Source organism: Coenobita brevimanus, chromosome 13 (genome assembly GCF_032717465.1).
Source record: "Coenobita brevimanus isolate Jiangsu-jjx chromosome 13, ASM3271746v2, whole genome shotgun sequence".
NCBI lineage: Eukaryota > Metazoa > Arthropoda > Malacostraca > Decapoda > Coenobitidae > Coenobita > Coenobita brevimanus.
The window spans coordinates 43,391,179-43,411,526 of NC_136966.1; the positions used below are offsets into that span (position 1 = coordinate 43,391,179).

At 41.9% G+C, this 20,348-nt stretch overlaps 1 protein-coding gene and 1 non-coding gene across 2 annotated transcripts in view; one reads left to right on the forward strand and one right to left on the reverse strand.

Moving 5' to 3' along the window:
* LOC145415629 (transient receptor potential cation channel subfamily M member 8-like) overlaps nt 1-20,348 on the reverse strand; it is a 318,353-nt gene that overhangs the window by 217,029 nt on the left and 80,976 nt on the right. The window lies entirely within an intron of this gene.
* LOC145416685 (5S ribosomal RNA) lies at nt 8,210-8,328 on the forward strand. The gene has a single exon (XR_013900319.1). It is a non-coding gene; the product is annotated as a 5S ribosomal RNA (ribosomal RNA).

Here is a 20,348-nt window from a genome sequence, read left to right on the forward strand (position 1 = left end):
CAGTCCCTCCACTTTACACTCAAATTCCTTCCAAATTCCTCATCCACTCTCTTCTTACTCTCTCTTACTAATCTTTTCACCTCTCTCTTTCTTTCTACATATAACTCTCTCTTCCGCCTCTCAACTTCTTTCACGCCCCTATTTCTCATCCATTCATTGTATGCTTTCTTCTTTTGTGCCACAGCCTGTCTCACCTCTTCAGTCCACCACGCTCTTCCTTGCACCCCCCTCCATCTTGTCTTCCTTCCACACACCACATCACATGCTGCACATATTTCTTCTGTAAATATCCTACACACACCTTCCACGTCTCCCATCTGCTCCAATTCATATTTGCCCAATCGTTCCTCCACTTCTCTCTTATACTCTGCCTTTTTCTCATCCTCTTGTAACCTTTCCGCTCTCCTTGCAACTACTCCTTCCTCTCGTCTTTCCCTTCTTCTATTCCTCCATCTTACTTGAATTTTAATTCTGGCCACCACCAAGTAGCATATAAGTGGGGGCACTCACCATCCACTCACTCGATGTAGTGCTGCTCTCAGATTTCTGCCCTTTCCTCTCCTCCATCTTTCTTTTCTTCCATCCTCTTCTGTCTTTCTTTCCTTCATTCATCAGCCTTCTGCCTACGGGCGACTTTAGACTCCCTCTTCTGTCTTTCTTTCCTTCATTCTTTCCTCTTCCTTCTGCCTGTGGGTGACTCTACACTGAGTGACAAGCCAAATGGTTTCCTGTACACCAGGAAACCATTTATTATGGTGGGTGGTAACCATATGACCAAATTTTGGCGCCTGGTGGTTTACTAGGTAATTACTGCACTCCAATTGGATTGAGCCAGTGAAGGTTTATATCCAAGGGATGGTTGGGGTTGATTCCTCATGTAATGCCACTCAGGGATGACTGAGACTGGTCACTCTCATCTTAAATGTCAGGACCAACCTGCCAAGCTCCGGGCTCCTATGCTCCTAATGGGGCAACGTAGGTTTGGAGAATGAATGGATGGATGGAGATATATATATATATATATATATATATATATATATATATATATATATATATATATATATACATATATATATATATATATATATATATATATATATATATATATATATATATATATATATATATATATTCATCAGCCATTTCAGAGTCCACTGCAGGACCGGCCTATCCTGACCAAAGTCGGGACGATACAGCCAATGTATCTCTACCAAGTGGCTTAGGCTGTCTGGTAGAGATTGTGTGTAGGGTGAGAAGTGCTTGTAAGTGTAATTGTAGTGGTTTTGGATGCGTGGTAGTCTGTGAACCAAGTGTAATCAGCACGTGCAGGCCGAATGGGTGCAAGCACACTTTATAGTAGGCGACACTGGTTCAACCACAGCACCCCTTGTGTCCGCCAAAGTAGTATGTGGCCGGGTGAACATTCCCAAAGTTTATTACCCTAGCTGGGCACGAATGCTGGTAGTGGCTTTTGATGTGTGGTAGTCTGTGAACCAAGTGTAATCAGAACGTGCAGGCCGACTGGGTGCAAGCACACTTTATAATAGGCGACACTGGTTCAACTACAGCACCCCTTGTGTCCGCCAAAGCAGTATGTGGCCGGGTGAACATTCCCAAAGTTTATTACCCTGGCTGGGCACGAATGCTGGTTCACCCATGTACGAAAACGCACCCTCTACCACTGTACGCAGAGGCTCATATATATATATATATATATATATATATATATACAGTGATGTGGTGTGTGGGAGGAAGAGAAGACGGAGGGGGATGCAAGAAACAGCGTGGTGGACTGAAGAGGTGAGACAGGCCATGATACAAAAGAAGAAAGCATACAATGAATGGATGAGAAATAGGGGCGTGGAAGAAGTTGAGAGGCGGAAGAGAGAGTTATATGTAGAAAGAAAGAGAGAGGTGAAAAGATTAGTAAGAGAGAGTAAGAAGACAGTGGATGAGGAATTTGGAAGGAATTTGAGTGTAAAGTGGAGGGATTGTAAGAAAATATTCTGGAAAGAGGTGAAGAGAGTCAGACAGGGTGGAAGTGAAGTTAGCAGGGGAGTGAAAGATAAAAATGGTAGATTACTAGTGGAGAAGGGAGAAAAAGTGAGCAGATGGAGAGAACACTTTAAGGAATTGTTGAACATACAGGATGGAAGTAATGCGAATATAAGTGGCTGGGGAATGGCTGGGAGAAGGAGGGAGGTGAGAAGACAGGAAGAAATCAGTAGGATAGAAGTTGTGGAAGCAATGAAGAAAGTTAAATTGGGGAAAGCCCCAGGAATTGATGGAGTGTGTGGTGAAGCATGGGGGAGAGATAGTAGTAGAATGGATGTGGAAGATGTGCAGATTGGCCTGGGAGGAAGGTAGAGTCCCAGAGGATTGGAAGGCAGGTATAATTATTCCCTTGTACAAAGGAAAAGGGGAAAAAAAAGTGTGTGGTAATCGATAGAGGCATTTGTCTTCTTAGTATAATAGGAAAAGTGTATGGTAGGATACTTACTGACAGAGTTAGAGAAAGAACAGAGGAATTAGTTGGAGAAGAACAGGGAGGCTTTAGGAAGGGAAGAGGTTGTGTAGATCAGATATTCATTCTTAGATCTTTAGTGGAAAAGTTTCTAGAGAAGGGAAAGAAGTTGTATGCGGCTTTCATGGATTTGGAGAAAGCATATGATAGGGTGGATAGACAAGGATTGTGGAAAGTATTAAGAGTATATGGAGTAGATGGGAAGTTGTTGAATGCTGTGAGGAGTATGTATGATGGTGCGAAGGCTGCAGTGCGTATGGATTGTGAACTAATTGAATTTTTCTCTTTGAAGGTTGGGTTGAAACAGGGATGTGTCATGTCTCCATGGTTGTTCAATCTGTACATGGATGGGGTAATAAAAGGGGTACAAGGTAGGGTAGTGGATGTTGGAGTGGCCCTGGTGAGAGAGGATAGTGTTTGGAAACTCCCTGTACTATTGTTTGCAGATGATACTGTGTTGTTGGGTGAAGACGAAGGGGAGCTGCAAGGCTTGGTGGATGAGTTTGGGAGTGTGTGTAAGAAACGGAATCTAAAGGTGAATGTAGGGAAGAGTAAAGTGATGGTCTTTGAGAGAGGTGAAGTCAGTGAATGTACAGCGAGGTTGGATGGTGAGGAATTGGAAAATGTGAGTACGTTTAAGTACATGTGTAGTGTGATGAGTAAGGATGGAGGTCTGGAGGGTGAAGTGCTTGAAAGGGTACAGCAGGGAAGAAAGGTTACTGGTTCTTTGAAAGCAGTGATAAGAAACAGGGAAGTGAGCATGGATGTGAAAAAGTTACTACATGACAGTATTGTGATACCAACTCTAACGTATGGAAGTGAAGCTTGGACGTTGTTGGAAGGACACAAGTCAAGAGTGAGAGCAGTGGAAATGAGTTATTTAAGAGGAGCCTGCGGAGTCACATGGAGAGACAGGTTGACGAATGAGGATATAAAGAAGCGTTGTGGGGTGGATGTGGATGTGATAGGAAGTGTTATGAGGAACACACTGAGGTGGTTTGGCCATGTGGAGAGGCTGGAGGGTGAAAGACTGACGAAGAGAGTGTACGTGAGTGAGGTGGAGGGAGGAAGAGGGAGGGGGAGGCCGAGGATGAGATGGAGGGATGGGGTGGAGAGGTATATGAGAGAGGAGGGTGTGAGTTGGGAGCAGGGCAGTGAAATGGTGGGGGACAGGGCGACGTGGAGGAGATTTGCTTGTGGCCACCCAAAACGGGATTGAGGCGTCTGGCAATAGATAGCTATACAGTAGGCTCGCACAGTGCGCGAGAGATTGGGCGGTCCACTAGCTCGCGCACTGGGAATTCGCGTACTGGGAATACATAATCTTATGGGAATAATTACATATGGGTGGTACCCCCTCATACCTGGATATTTTTTGGCCCTTAGAGACATAATAAAGGTCATATTATTCAGACATTGTACTAAAGCTATAGCTACAATGACAAAAATATGGGTAGTCATCTTTACAACAGTAGACAACAGGCCTAATGACCTTAAATAACAGGGGTTCCGAGGCACAGCAACACTTACAACGCCACACTCCCCACCGCATCTCCCACCGCACCAACACTTCCCTCCACAGACTCCTCTTGAGCACCTTCCCCAGGAGCATCAAAGTCACTCACTTCGGCCATAAACCCTTCAAAGTCCAATGCTGACACTTCTGACACTGCATCCTCTTCATCCTCAACAGGAACAGGAGCAGACGATGTCAATGGTTCTGCAATTTCACCAACTTGAGCCCGCTGTGTGTAGCTTGTTATGAGTGTCTGTCTTCTCCTGTTTATTTCTTCCCTGTGCCTGTCTGTGTAGAAACGGAAAAGTTTGTCGATACCAACCAGAAGTTCCTCCATTCTTAGGTTGCTCACTTCCTGTTCCTTCACCTCTTCCTTGAGCTTATCCACGGCAGCAAGGATCTTGCTAATGTTCCATCATGCTAGGCTGCTCAACTTAACTCTGCCTGGCGTCGGGCTCTGTATCAGCCTCGTCTATCTGTTGCAACACTTCCTTGGGAGGCTGTTCCTCAGTTGCAGTGTGCACTTCTTGTATGTCCGCCAATGCAACGTCCTCGAAACCTGGTACAGCTTGTGCTGCTGTCAGTGTTGCTGCCTCAGCCTTGGCCAGTGGTTGAATGGCCATCTCCTGGGTGATGCATAGGTGAGGCACGAGCATTCGCCATGCATGGTTCACCGTTGCAGGTGTAATCTGGTGCCAGGCTTGTAGGAGAAATTCAACTGCATCCTTCACCATAAAATTACACCAAAATGCCTCAACAGTCATGGCATCTGTGGCAGGTCGGGATACAGGTGCTGGTGGAGATGGAACGGGAGCAGATGCCTCATCAAGGTCTTCGTCGTGATCTTCTTATAGGGCTTGAAGCTCCTCTTGTGTGTCGGTCTTCCTCCGTAGGTAGTCGTATACTAGCTTATGGTAGAAGTGCTTCACAGTGGCGATTAGTTCTTGATCCAGTGGCCGCACTAGTGACGTCGTGCGGGGTGGCAGAAACACAACACGACAATCCTTATGCAGATCTTCAAGGTATGGAGGGTGACTTGGTGCATTATCAGGCACAAGGAGCATCTTAAATGGAATGCCCAGTTCCCGACACTTGGCCCTGGCATCAGGGACACACTGCCTCGTTAATCAGTCTGCCATAATGTTCCCGGTCATCCAACCATTTGCAGACTTGTACCAATACACGCCACTTGCATCCATGTTCGTGAGGTTTTTGTAGCACCTTGGGTGTGAAGCTGTGTGTACAACAACTGGCCTCATCTTGTGGCTCCCATACAGGTTTACAGCGAACAATACCGTCATCTTACACCTCTGGAGCTTGCGACCAGGGGCTTGTTTCCGTCTTTTAGCGATGTAAGTTGATTTGGGCATGGCCTTGTAATATAACGATGTTTCATCGATGTTGTAGATCTGGTCCTTGGTGTACTGTCCCTCTTCAATAATCGCTCTAAATATCGCAGGATAGTCTCTCGCGGCCAGCTCGTTGGCAGAGGCACGTTCACCAGACACTTTCACATAACAGAGTTCCTTGCACTTGAGAAAACGGTCCAGCCATCCAACCGATGGCCTGAAAGGTTTTTCCACTTTTAACCTGTAAGATGCTGCCTTGTAAAAGAGCTGGGCTTGGTTCTGATTAAATCTTCCACTCAGTGGAACACCTTCCTTTTCCTTCCTCATTATGAAGGTGGCAAGATAGCGCTCCATTAGTATCATAGCACGATTTCCCACCCACGAACAGCCGTCTAGGTCAGAGGCACCGTACGTCTTCAATACAGCCTTTATGGCTTCACGGTTCTTCCACACAGTTCTCACTGTAGATTCACCCAGTCCCAGGGCTCTCCTGATGGCAGTGTTTCCTTGACCATCCTCCTTCATCTTAATGATCTTTAACTTGGTGGCATGCGTCAGAAGTTTCTTAACTCTTGGGGTTGGAGCCATGGTGTGGCGAAGTACAGGCAAGGATGGAGCAGCACAAAAAACACCACATGTTGTACATGACAGGTTAGCTGTAGAAAGCGGATCCGCACAGTGCACGAGCCAGGACTGTTATGGCACATCCGCTCCCTTGTACCCCAAGCTGCGCAGTAGAATGCCCGGGAATTTCTGTGCATCAACATGACGACACATGACGAGCTGTGTGAGGGGTGGTCGCGCACTAATAGAAAATGGCATTTTTGAGCCACTCCTTGCCTCTGCCTCGCGTTCTGTGCAGTAAACTCGTGCATGCAAGGGTTTTTCGTTATGATTTTTGGTCACTCGCGCACAATGCGAATCGCACACTGTGATGACGGGCACTGTGCGAACCTACTGTATATATATATATATATATATATATATATATATGGTAGAACTTCTCTCATTCGGACTATAAGGGGGTAAGGGTTGTCCGAATTAACAGATTGTCCGGACCATCAGGGTAATCTCCAGTTCATACCAAAAACTGTCTACATATGGTATGTTTGTTAATTATTAACATATGTGGCATATGTCAACCCTACGTAACTGCAAAAGGTGAAAGGATACTAAAATAACCAAACTAATCATGTGCGATAGTTTTGTATTGCATAATTTACAGGTAAGGCCATGACAAGAAACTAGCCTACATTTTAAATTGTAGCAAGTGACTAAGGCCTGTGTAGGCAAAAAAATAAATAAACTAATTAACTAATATTTGGAATTAAAATAAATCTTATGTAGGCAAAAAATACATTGTCATCTTTGGCATATTGATAACGCCCATATGGGCAAGAAGCTAATGTTTGATGTACAAGTAAAGCACATTTAAGTACAAAAAATAACCTACAGTAATCATTAAACACTGCAGAATATTCTGACCCATTTTTGTGTAAGCAAACTCCTCCTTTTAACACCATTATTCATTGCAGAAGCTACACTTGCATTAAGGGGCATGGTAAGGAGGATTAACTTTTGAAATACAGCGTTAAAATATAAATGGTTGGTGAACTAGCTGATGGAACAAATGCTAGCATGTGTTTAAATAGGCGCCCATGTTGCGACCTAGCGTGAACCGAGACTAAACGAATGATGATCGCTTTCCGCGCCGATACCGAAAATGACTTTAGAATTACTTTCAACATATTCTTGGAGCTTATTATTTTTAAATTTTGTCCGAATTAACAGAAGTCTGGATCAAAGGGGTCTGGACCAAAGAGGTTCTACTGTATATATAAATATATATATATATATATATATATATATATATACCGTATATATATGAGGCGTCTAGAGTCACAGGGGCATCCCCGCCAATATACTGGTTTTGAGTTAGGTAGGGGAGACAACAGGTTTAACCCTCTTCTCAGTGACAGCACTGGTTGTCATACAAGAATCGGCCTTCTGGACAGTGGAAGAAGGGCTCAAAGTCACGTGGTTTTATCCATGCTGCCGGGTAAGCAAATCAGAGCAGGCAGGCATCTAAGCCACACAGCCCAAACCAATCACCATTCTCGCTCTCTGCCACTCCCCCAGAGTAGCCAATCAGCAAGCGTATGGCTCGCCCAGTGTGCTGGTGAGGCTTCCCTCCTATGTTCACTGAGGTGTATAATTATTACGTATTGGATTGTTACCACAAAGCCGTTCACCAAATGGGCCATGCAATGCAGTGAAGGATTTTGCCACAATCTCTTTAAGGCATGGGGTAATTTTTCACAAGTTGCCAACACACCTCCTAGGTTATGCAGTATATTTTTGTAGTTTTTTATGTGATTTTAGTGATTCTGACCATCATTTTTGTTGGAAATGCTTCATATTGCCTAATTTCCAGTCATGAACTTTGACTGGATAAGGTGGTGACATGAAGCATTTTCGACACATAACGAAGGCAAAAATAAATTGCTTCAAAAACCACCAGAAAAATATGCTGCACAACCGGTTAACCTAACTTAACCTAACCGACAGAAAATGAAGTCAAATATCACTCAGATCGCAAAAAGCAAAAAAAAAACACGCCAGAAAACTATACTGCACAAGCGGTTAACCTAACCTAACCTAATGTAATATTACGTAACTTGCTGCAGCTGAATGTGTACCCTAGAGATATGCTGGTCCAGGTTGTACAGAATATTTTTCTGGTAGTTTTTGATGAGATTTGAGTGATTTTGACCTTCATTTTTGTCGGAAATGCTTCATTCTGCCTTTTTTCCAGTCATGGCCAACGGCCATACCACATTCAGTACACCGCTTCCCGTCCGATCATTGAAGTTAAGCAACGTTGGGTCTGGTTAGTACTTGGATGGGTGACCGCCTGGGAACACCAGATGCTGTTGGCATCCCTACGTGTCAAGTGGGGTTGGTGGAGGATTAGTGCCCCTCCCTGTAAAATAATTAACTCTAAGCCCTTGGCTACCCCGTCTGGGATACATGGCGTCTGGCAATGATGATGATGATTGTTACCCCATTTATCGTGGATTATTGGTGACAAGATGAGCTGTTGTTATTGGGGTTGAAGGGGGGGGTGACAAGATGAGTTCATCACATAGTTACAGTGAGGAGGTGGTGCCTATAACCTCTCGTAAGCATCAGAAGTGTGTGGAGAAGTGGAAAAAGGTAGAAAGGAAGAGGAAAAGAGAGTGGTGAGGGGAGACAGCGGGAGGGGGCTTGGCACTGAGGAGGCAGAGTTGGATGTCGATCTCCTAGATGATGACTCCACCATTTAACCCCCCACTGCCCCTTCTCAATTTACTTAAGCATTACACTACTGTACTTTTTTTTTTTAGTGTTATTATTTCAATCTATTATGGTAGAGGAAAAATAATAACTGCATTGATTTCAGTTTTAGTTGTCAAAAACGTGAAATTACAGTAATAATTATTCGTTTATTAATATTAAGTAAACTGCAATCTTCAGTTAATAAAGTTTTGTACATTAATACATTTGTTGATGTTTTTTCTGCTATGTTTTTAAATCCCTACAATATGTTATTATGCTCACTTATAAATTGGGGGTTTGGTTTACTCCATATTTTGTGGTTACGGTTATAATTTTTTTTTTTTTTAAATTTACAAGTAGAACATAGGTGCTGATGAGCATTTTGATGTATAAAAGGTTTGTTTATTGCCTTCTGGTTATGACGTTGCCATAAACACAACTTTAAAGCGTCATAACTCAAAAGTACATTTTGGTGCCGATGCCCCTTGGGTTCTAGACGCCTCATATACAGTATATATATATATATATATATATATACAGGTAACTCGCACGGAACACGTGGGTTTCGTTCCTACCGTGCCGTGTTAGGTGCGAAATCGCGTATATTTAAACTACTCCATATTTTGCTCCCTAGACCCCCCAAATGTGTTGTTTTGCTGTTATCTGTCACTGGTAATCACTAGAAAGCACTTTAAGTGGTTAGAAGGTTTATTTAATGTTGTAACTCACAAATACAGTACTCCACAGCAAAACTTCAACACACAAATACTGTACGTAAACACAAGGAAACATTCCGACGCCGATCATAGGTAATCATATAAATCAGGTTAACTGGTACCAGTGCTTTAACTTACAAGCACATACCAGAACAGTACATATTTAACTTAGAAATGCAGTGCTGTGATATCGAATGATTTCAGTACATAATCTGTTAGGAATGGCTGGAAAAAAAAAAATGTTATGAATACATTTTTACCTTTTTGATATATGTTTATGGTAGTTTCGAGTTATTTTTTACGTTATCGTTGTGCCCATGCTTGGAAAAGGGAGCGAAAGAGTTGAATTTTCAGTCCTAAATGAGAAAACTGCACGTCCTCCAAGGCTAGACTCTGCCACGGGAGAATAAAGTGGAGGGTCAGTCCGATTAGCAATAAGGAAGTTGTGTCACAACTTCCAGCTCCCACACCACGAGTATGGCTAAAAATAGAATCGTAATGCAGTTTCAGAACTAACAATAAGTCTAATTATTACGAATACAGATACAAAGCAGAAATAAATACGTTTACAGACGGGGAAAACGTACTTCTTCCGTCATAACATGTTCATCTTTCTCTATCATTTTACCTTGTTATTTTCGCGATATATATTGCTGTCTCGTAAACAGGGTGGTTGTTTGTGTTTTGCAAGGGAGGAAAAAGATTGTATTTTCTGTCTGGGTCGAGATAATGGGTGTAACTATGTGTGGTTAGGCATGGCCACGAGCGAAAAAATCGTACATCCACTCATCACGATATCAGGTGGTGAACTGACAGATGACACATGAGAGGGTGAAGTCAAGGTCAGTCTCATGTCCCAGATTTTCGTTCACTTCCCGAAAGTTTTCACAGTTTTCTACAATTTGCATTGCATCCAATGATCCAAACCATTACAGCAAACCTGAGCAAATAGGTAAAGATACCAAGACAAGAATGTATTTTTCTCTTATTATAAGTCTTTAACGAACAAACTAAAAAGGCAATATTCCGACGCCGATCATGGGTAATCACATAAATCAGGTTAACTGGTTACAAGGCTTTATTTAATGCTTTAATTGCTTACAAGTACATACCAGAACAGTAAATATTTAACTTACAAATACAGTACTGTAGAAAAGCAGTACAGTAAGAGTTTAACGAACAAACAAAAAAGGCAATATTCCGACGTCGATCATGGGTAATCATATAATTCGGGTTAACTGGTTACAAGGCTTTATTTAATGATTTAACTTTATTTAAGTGCTTACAAGTACAGTACATACGAGAACAGTAAATATTTAACTTACAAATACTGTACAGTACTGTGGAAAAAACGAACAAATAAAAAAGGCAATATTCTGACGCCTATCAGGTAAACTGGTTATAAGACTTTATTTCTTGCTTTAACGTTATTTAATAGTACTTTAAGTTGCACATAAACTTACCAGAACAGTACAGTACTCTAAATATTTAACTTACAAATACTGTGCTACTGTACTCGGGAATGTCTCACTCACTGAATAATTTCCTGCCTAGATCGTCACATAATCAAAACAAACCGCGCGCTGCGGTGACATTCGAGGATTTGATCTTTCAAAGGCCTCTCCTGCGTTACTTTGTAGTTTTCATGATGGTTTTTTAATCTTACGTTGTCTTATATGTATCCCAGCCCTTACCGTGTATAATTGCGAGCGGTGACGTTCGAGGATTTGATCTTTCAAAGGCCTCTCCTGCGTTAATTTGTAGTTTTCATGATGGTTTTTTAATCTTACGTTGTCTTATATGTATCCCAGCCCTTACCGTGTATAATTGCGAGCGCGTTCCGTGAGATCGTGTTCCATGCGAGTTACCTGTATATATATACATATATATATATATATATATACATATATATATATATATATATATATATATATATATATATATATATATATATATGTAGCCTACAGTGGAGTCACCTAATTCGCATATCTGTAAGCTGCAGATTTGTAATCCTCGGTACTTTCCCCAACCAGTCCCTATTTTTTTATTACGCAGAAAAAACTAGAAAAAAGCGGTTCCTAGGTTCCAAAGTGGCTCATTTCCAAGGAGATTTATAATATCCAGGCAACCATGATGTATTCCGCGGCTGCTAGCCAATCACAGGCAACCTAGACCCCAGCAGCCAATCACAGCACAACCCTGGGGGCAAGTGTGCACACTACAGCCGCCATGTTTTGTTTACCTTCTGTCCCGCCAACAACAACTACGTGTGTTCCCCCGTGAGTTCTGAGTGCTGCCTGGCCTTTTTCAAGGTTACCTCTCCCTGGTCTCTGTTATGGACTGCCCCAACCCTCCAAGGAGACATTCAACTCAGCTGGGGTCAAGAAGAAAGCTCTTCTCAGTTAAATACATGCAATGAATATTTCTAAGACTGTCTGTGTTTGCTGCTGGCTAGTCAGGTGTAGGTAGAATGCTGTAGGAGGGTTCCACGAGGGTCCAGACTAAATATACTTTTTTCCCATTGGTTCTTAATTTTGTATACCGTGGATTTTGTAATCCACGGGTAGGTACCAGTCTCTAATTGCCGCGGATTAGGTGATTCCACTGTGTATAAGTATATATAAATATATGAATAGGGTCATAACGGTCGTACCATTTACACGCAACTTATGCAATGCTACTGCAATATTTCTCAAACTACTGGCAATAAACTAAAACTTTTTATATGGAGATAGGTAATACCACAAGGAATATTAGGCCATCAACATTTTGTTATTTGCTTAATTCATTTCAGTGATATAACAGCTGAAAGTTGTCGTAATGGTCGTTCCCACATTGCCACCCTGCTTTTAGCTAATGTGCTTCTGAACCAAAACTCAGTGATTTATGATGGCCTAAAACTCCCATATATACACCAGTCCTGGCTAAAAGACATGTGATTATTATGATGTTTTCAGAAATAAAATATCTTTATTACTTTTGTTTTTATTAACATTTATGTGCCGTAATGCTCGTTCCCGCTAAAGCCGTAATATTCATTCCCTGCGAATTGCCTCCATGAAATCTGCATATATATCAATCAATCATTGGTTTTCCTTACCCTTATCAGTATGGTTTTTCAGTGCAATGCTTCTTGCAAATTTCAACTGGATGTTGCTTGCAAATTACTGTATAATAACCATCATTTCACACTGTCACATCACTCACATTTATTATAAGTAAAGGTTTTGCATCATTTTAACTCACTAGTTACTCTTGTGTCACTTCCACATTTTCTACGTTACATAAAATACGTCATATATTGTCAATCTGCCATTTTGATTAATAAAAGAGTTAATACTCATTTTGTCATAATGATGAATAAATTCAAATCACACTATTTAAACACTTAAAAGTAAGATTAAATGTTCTCTCAACTTATAGCACACAGAACTTTAACATGTTGCACTTGGAAACTGTACTCCATGGAATGAGTGCACTCCACGCTTTGAAATCGTTGGTTGTGGCAAAAGCTTTTCTATGTCCTTGTCATCCACATAGCCAATGTCAGCTTTAGCAGGGAATGTAAATGAATATGATCCATCCGATTTCTTCAGGCAGCTAATGCGATACCCGCCAGTTTCAGCGCTCGTGTCAATTTCTTCAATGATTGCCACATAGAACTTACATGACCTCTTGGGAGTATACTTGACAATTACATACTCTCCAACCTGTGGACGTACGTCTGGAGATGCTACACAGGCCCCTGGGAATGAAATAGTATCAGAAGTTAAGGCAGAGACTGTAAAACCGCATTCAGAATCTGTGTCAGAGGATAATTTGCTGCCAGTGCTGGTGCTTGTATCAGACTCAGTCTCTGTTGGGAGCAGGTTGTACCTTGCATAAGGTTGGCTGTCTTGGCTGTCATAATATATTTCAATGATATACTTGTCAAGGACCTTGATCCTCCTACACTTCTCGATTCCTTTGGCTCGTTTGACATTTTGTCAGATATTGCTGAAAGTGGTATTCTGTGAATTGATCTATTCTGTTGAAACATACAGTAATTTCACCTTGGTGACAATCTTCTCTGCAGCTTCAAAGAATGATGTTGCATCACTGACAATGCAGCATCCTCTGAGTACTTCCTTGTATACACTGGACTTTAAAACTCCCCCAATACCATCATGAGGAGCCTTGCCACGGTAGCTCTCATGAAAATTCCATTCCGCAGTACTGTTGTAGAGCTTGTAAAATGTTAGGGCTGTCATAGCATAACGGCTTTTAAAATGAACAGCAGCCCCATCAGTCCACAGAACGATATGCTCAAAATCACTGCAGAGCTCGTCCTTAACATCTATCTATCTATATACCTAGGCTGCTTCCCCCAAGGAAAGGGAGGTAGCCGAGACAGGACGACTCACTCTCCATTTACTCATCCATTCAAACACATTCATTTGCATCTTAGCCCCAAAGGGGAGAACGGACAGATCCTCACCGCACCACACCGCACAAGGGTCAACTGGGCAAATGCAATCAGTGACATCCGCAGCAGGGCCCGACAGCAGAACTGGTTTACCCCTGCCACATCATAACAGACCCATCCCCTTACCCGCACCTGACCTGACTAGCTGATCAGACCAAATGCGGGAGAATATCCCCTCAGGGCTGCGTCATCACTTATTCATTCACAATTTCTCTCCATTTATTTCTGTCACGCACAGCCACTCTTCCTTGCTCAACAGACATCCCTCTCGCATCCAGCGCTCTCTTCACACTGTCCATCCATCCTATTCGTGGTCTTCCTCTCAGCCTTACACCTCTCACATCAGATCTAGTTATCTTTTTCACCAATCGCTCATTATCCATTCTCTCCATATGTCCAAACCATTGCAACACCCTCTGCTCAACTCTACCAGCCATCTCCCGAACAACTCCAGTTCTCCTTCGCACTTCATCATTTCGCACCCGATCCATACGCGTCACTCCACACATACTCCTCAGACATCTCATCTCCATTACATTCAAACTTTTCCTCTCTGCTACACCCATATTCCATGTTTCAGCCCCATATAATGCAGTCGGTACCACAACACCCTCATACAGCCTTCTCTTTACATCCATTCTAAGCGAACGACATTTAAACACTTTTTTCATTCCTCCCAGCACCTTTCCTACTTCATTTATTCTAAACTTCACTTCTGCATCTATTCTTCCATCCACAGCAACATGTGACCCTAGATATTTAAAACATCTACCTCCTCAAGCAACTCACCATTCAAAACTATATTCATCCCCCTACCATCTATCAACCTCGTACACTTCATCACTTTACTCTTATTCTCATTTACTTTCAATTTCCTCCTTTCACACACCCTTCCAAACTCCTCTACCAACTGTCTCAATCTCTCCTCTGAATCAGTCACCAGTGCAGTATCATCTGCAAACAGCAGCTGCTTCAGATTCCACTCTCCTCCATCAACATTTACCAGACTCAGACCACCTAAAACTCTTGCATTCACCTCCCTTACAACACCATCCATGTAAATATTAAACAACCAAGGCGACATCACACATCCCTGTCGCAGCCCCACTCTCACGGGAAACCAATCACTCACAGCATTTCCCACTCTTACACACGCTCTACTATTTACATAAAAACTTTTCACCCCTTTTAGTAACCTACCATCAAGTCCATACAATCTTAAAACAGTCCACAAACATATCTGAAGATTTCTTCGTTGAAGACCTGCGACTTTAAGGTGCCATGGTGTCGGGTGTTCGAGATGACTGCGACTGCCTGGGTCTTCACTTTATTGTCCAATACATAATGGATAACACAGGTGTAAATGGTGACTGCCTCATTTGGTGTTGTGGAGGCCCAATGTGCAGCCGTGACCTCATCCTGGTGTTTGATGCCATAGTTCTCTGCGAAGTGAAGCTGAACGATGATGGTTTTTGGTAGACTAATCAAAGATTCCTTCTGGTGTGAGAAGGCCTTGAACTGCAGTCTTATATTACATGAATGGGTCACATAAGGACTAAGTTGTTTGCATATTTCAGCTGCAAGGTCAGAGGTATGTGGGAATTCTTCCATCCTGAGGTGGCCACCATCCCACTGACGTACAGGAATGTCACTCTGTCATCATCCATCAGAGCATCAATCACATCTGCACAGTCTTTGGCCAAAGTGCATTTCTCACACTGTCTATGCATACATGTTGAATTGTCTGGGCTGCAAACAACATGGGCAACTAGGGCAGAACTGGATTTAATGCTGTCATTCCACTTTGCAGCCTTGAGAAGAAAATTCATATTTTCACAATATGGACAGCAGCACACATTCTGTGACTTGTAGCTTACAAGTTCTACTTCTATGGGTCTAATTTCAGCAAATTTGGAAATACCTATCTGCATTCCAGCATGCTTGGGCTCTTCTTCAAATAACTGGTACAGCTCCCTAAGTGTTTAGCAGAGGACTCATCTGGCAACATGCTCCTTCTTCCCTGTCACCAGACTTGGTTTGTTTCTTTCCTGGAAGGGCTCGTGATATGTGTTCCTTTTTGTAATATGAGACAACCGCTTCCTTGACTTCCTTAGTCAGTGCTGTTGATGGCCTCTGCTTCTTGGCTGGAGGAATTGTGAGATCCGGGCCAACCTTAAGGGCAATGTTGGCAACAACAGCCTGCCTTTTCCTTGGTCTATTAGGCAAAGCATGTGCTGTTCTCTTCACAGCTTTACCCAGGGCTTGCTGAGACTTGTAGACAGGTTGTCCTTGTCCATCTCCTCTCCTCCTGGCTCTACAACACTGTTTCCTTTTTGCAGCCAGAATGTTGGATTCCTTCCTTTTCTTGGCAGCAAGACCTTGCCTATACTTCTTGCACTTTTCTGCATTATTGGCTGACCATCCTGCTGGATCTTCTTCCTTCTTCCTTTGGCGATATCTTCTCATTCTTTCTGCAGGTGACACTGGTGCCAACTTCATATCTTGCAATGTAGATTCTGCGTGAAGCCCTCTCCCCTTCTTAAAATTTAAGTACAGTATGTACTGTGATCAGCTGAAAAAAGAAATCAAGCACTGACATACTGGTAACCAAGTTAACTAAAAGAGTAAAAATAGCAAAATAAATACTGTAATAATAAAAATAGTAATAGGAAAATAAACAATGTACAGTCGTTCCGGGCCGTTCGGTAACAACCATTACACATGACACTGGTATGACCGTGATGCAATTTGTGCCAAATCCAAGAAGTAAACCAGAATAACAAATACACCACATGAAAGGTACCTGAAAACTAGAAGGGGGAAAAAAAAATTAGCTCAAAAGGATGAAAACTCTCTTTCACAGACTAAAAAAACATGTTTTTTCGTAAGTCATTCCTCTTTCACCCCTCATTTTCAAATGCCCATGGAACAATAACTAAGATATCTACAACAAATCTGAAAGTTGCATTAAATAGAGCAAAACATGTAAAAACATTCATATATTGTTTTACTTCAAAGGTATTGCTGGTTTTTCAATATATAGACCCGAAAACCGATGTTTTTCATGTGTGCCGCAGAACAACACATACCTGTACACATTTAGCCATATCTTCATAACTAAAAGGAATATATGAATTCTGTTCGTATATCTGAAAACCAGAGACCATAAGGAATAAAACCATCATAAAATTTATCATTTTTTATCACTTTCGAAATTTCACCTAAAGGTTGACACTTGCATGTAATGACCCTGTAGCAATAAATATAATATATATATATATATATATATATATACTGTCTATATATATATCCATCCATCCATCATCTAATCCTATGTTGCCAAATGAGGAGCGTAGGAGCCCGGGGCTAGGCAGCTGGTCCTGGCATTTAAGATGAGAGTGACCAGCCTCACTCATCCCTGAGTGGCATTATGTGAGCAATAAACCCCAACCATCCCTTGGATATAAACAAATATATATATATATATATATATATATATATATATATATATAGTAGTATATATAGTATATATAGTATATATATATAGAGAGATATATCTATATATATATACACTCAACCCTCGGCTATCGCTCCCAACTGGTCCCCCTATGGCTGTGCCATAGCTGAAACCGTGATAGCCGAATTGAAGAATTTATGGTAATAATTCTAATTCGTGCCATGACCTCAATATTTACTCTTAAGATACCCTTTTTGTACCACATATTAATATATAATAGTCTAAAAATGAGCATGTTTTATGATGTGATCACGATTTTTATAAATACCCCTCACAGTTGATTCATTGATGTTATATTTCTTTCCCACACTTCGCTTGGTCTCGCCATTCTCTATAAGTTTCACATTTCCAGTTTATCTGCATAACTTAGGTTCTTCCTCTTCTTTATTTCCCAGCTAGGTGCCGCAGCATTATGTTGGGTGATGGTAGGAGGACGGGGAGGGGGTACGTTTGCCATGGTCATATAATAAAAAGGGTTATTGTTCTCTCTATCACTGTTCACAGTCTGAGGGCGCGCACTTGAATAGTTTGGCGGGCAGGAGTCTCGGTCGGGCAGCCAATCAGCGCTCGGCTGGTGCTGACGTCACATGACCAATCACGGAGTGAAGCTTTTGTTGGCTGTGCGGAGCACTGGAGCCTGGCCTTTTTGAAATTTTCGAACATTTGCGGTGTGCGACAGCAGGCATTTAGTGCATGATAAAGGTATTTGGGTAGTTTTTTATATAGGCGTGATAGAGAGATACGCTATAGCGGAACCCGTGATAGCCGAGGGTCGAGTTTTATATATATATATATATATATATATATATATATATATATATATATATATATATATATATATATATATATATATATATTTATATAAATATATATATATATATATATATATATATATATATATATATATATATATATATATATATATAAAGAAGGAGGTAAATGAGGATCTAGGAAGAAAAATGAATGCGACCTATTCTAAAAATAGAAAGTTATTCTGGAAAGAGGTGCGGAAATGTAGAAGTGAAAGTGGAAAGAAATGGGATGGTGTGAAGGATGCAGGTGGTAGATTATTAACCCATGGAGATGAAGTAAGGACCAGATGGAAAGAATATTTTGAAAGCCTGATGAATGGGGATAGAGAAAGCAGAGCAGCTGTAAACATGACTGGTTTCCGGGGTGTGCAGAGAAGGAATACAGCGCCAGGAGACGTGACACTCGCACAGGTGAAGAGTGCTGCGAAGCGGCTGAAAAATGGGAAAGCAGCTGGGGTTGATGAGGTGTATACAGAGATGCTTAAATGTAGTGGAGAGAATGGAATGAAGTGTTTGTTGGAGATATGTAAGAAGGCATGGATGAGTGAAACTGTGCCTGCAGAGTGGAAAAAGGCTGTGATTCTACCCCTGTAAAAAAATAAAGGCGAATGAAGTGAGTGCAAGAGTTATTGTGGCATAAGCTTACTGAGTGTGGTAGGGATGGTACATGGAAGAATTATTATAGAGAACGTGAGAGAGATATCAGAAGTCCCAGTGAGTGATGAGCAGGGTGGCTTTAGGTGTGGCAAATGATGTGTGGACCAAATATTTGCAGTGAGACAGATAGTAGAGAAGGCTTGTGAGAAGTACCATAAGGTGTTTATGGCATTCATGGATCAGGAAAAAGCATATGACAAAGTGGACAGAGAAGGATTGTGGAAAGTTTTGCACATGTACAGTGTAGAAGGTAAGCTGCTAGGTGCCATCAAGAGTTTTTATGATGGTAGTGAAGCATGTGTCAGGGTTAATGGGCATCTAAGTGAATGGATCACGATCAGTGTGGGCGTGCGACAAGGTTGTGTGATGTCCCCATGGTTGTTCAATGTATATATGGATGAGGAGATGAGAGAAGTGAAAACATGAGTAATGGAGAGAGGGATGGCATTGGTAATGAATGGTGATGGATGGAATATCTCAAATTTGTTGTATGTTGATGATGCAGTACTGCTTGCAAGTACCGAACAAGAACTTGGTAGACTAGTGCAGAGTTTTGCTGATGTCTGTAAGCATCGCTCCTTGAGAGTAAATGTAGAAAAGAGTAAAGTGATGGTTATTGAGAGAGAAGGTGACTCCCAGTGCAATGTAACAGTGAATAGAGAGAGACTGGCATTGGTGAGAGAGTTCAAATACCTGGGTACAGTGATAGAAAAGAGAGGAAAATGTGCAAAAGAAGTTGAAAGTAGAGTGGCACAAGGAAAAAAAGTAGCTGGTGCAATGAAGGCCTTGATAAAAAACAGAGGCTTGAGTGTTGCAGCTGCACAAGGCTTACATGAAGGAGTGTTAGTGCCAACTTTAACATATCGATGTGAGACTATGGTGTGGCATGAAAATGAAAAGTCAAGAGTAAGAGCAGTGGAGATGGGACTGCTGAGGAATGTATGTGGAGTACAGAGGGTGGATAGGATACGAAATAATGTGATTCGTGAAAGATGCGGAGCGAGGAAGTCGGTGGACACCAGAATTGAAGACAGTGTACTGAGATGGTATGGTCATGTGGAAAGAAAGGATAACAATAGAGTGGTGAAGAAGGTATATCTGAGCGAATTTGAAGGAGGGAGAAGGCGAGGTAGGCCAAGGAGAAGGTGGAGAGATATAGTGGATGAATGTGTGAAGAAGAGAGGTTTGGACGTCGGTGAGGCTAGGGAACTGAAAGGAGATCGAGCTGGCTGGATGAATTTTGTGAGAAGTGCATGATCAGGGATTTTTGGCACCCCTTTTTAACGTGGCAGTGTCTGGATTGACTCTCTCAGATACGATTATGTGAAGCTACAGAACGTGGTGAATGTTTTTGGCGTATCCGATAGAGCCAGGATTCCGGGGGCTTGAATGATGAGTGAATGGAAGCGTGGCCCATTGGATTGGGCAATTTTAGACTGTCTGGACATTGCTACTCCTCACCCTGCCCTTGGGA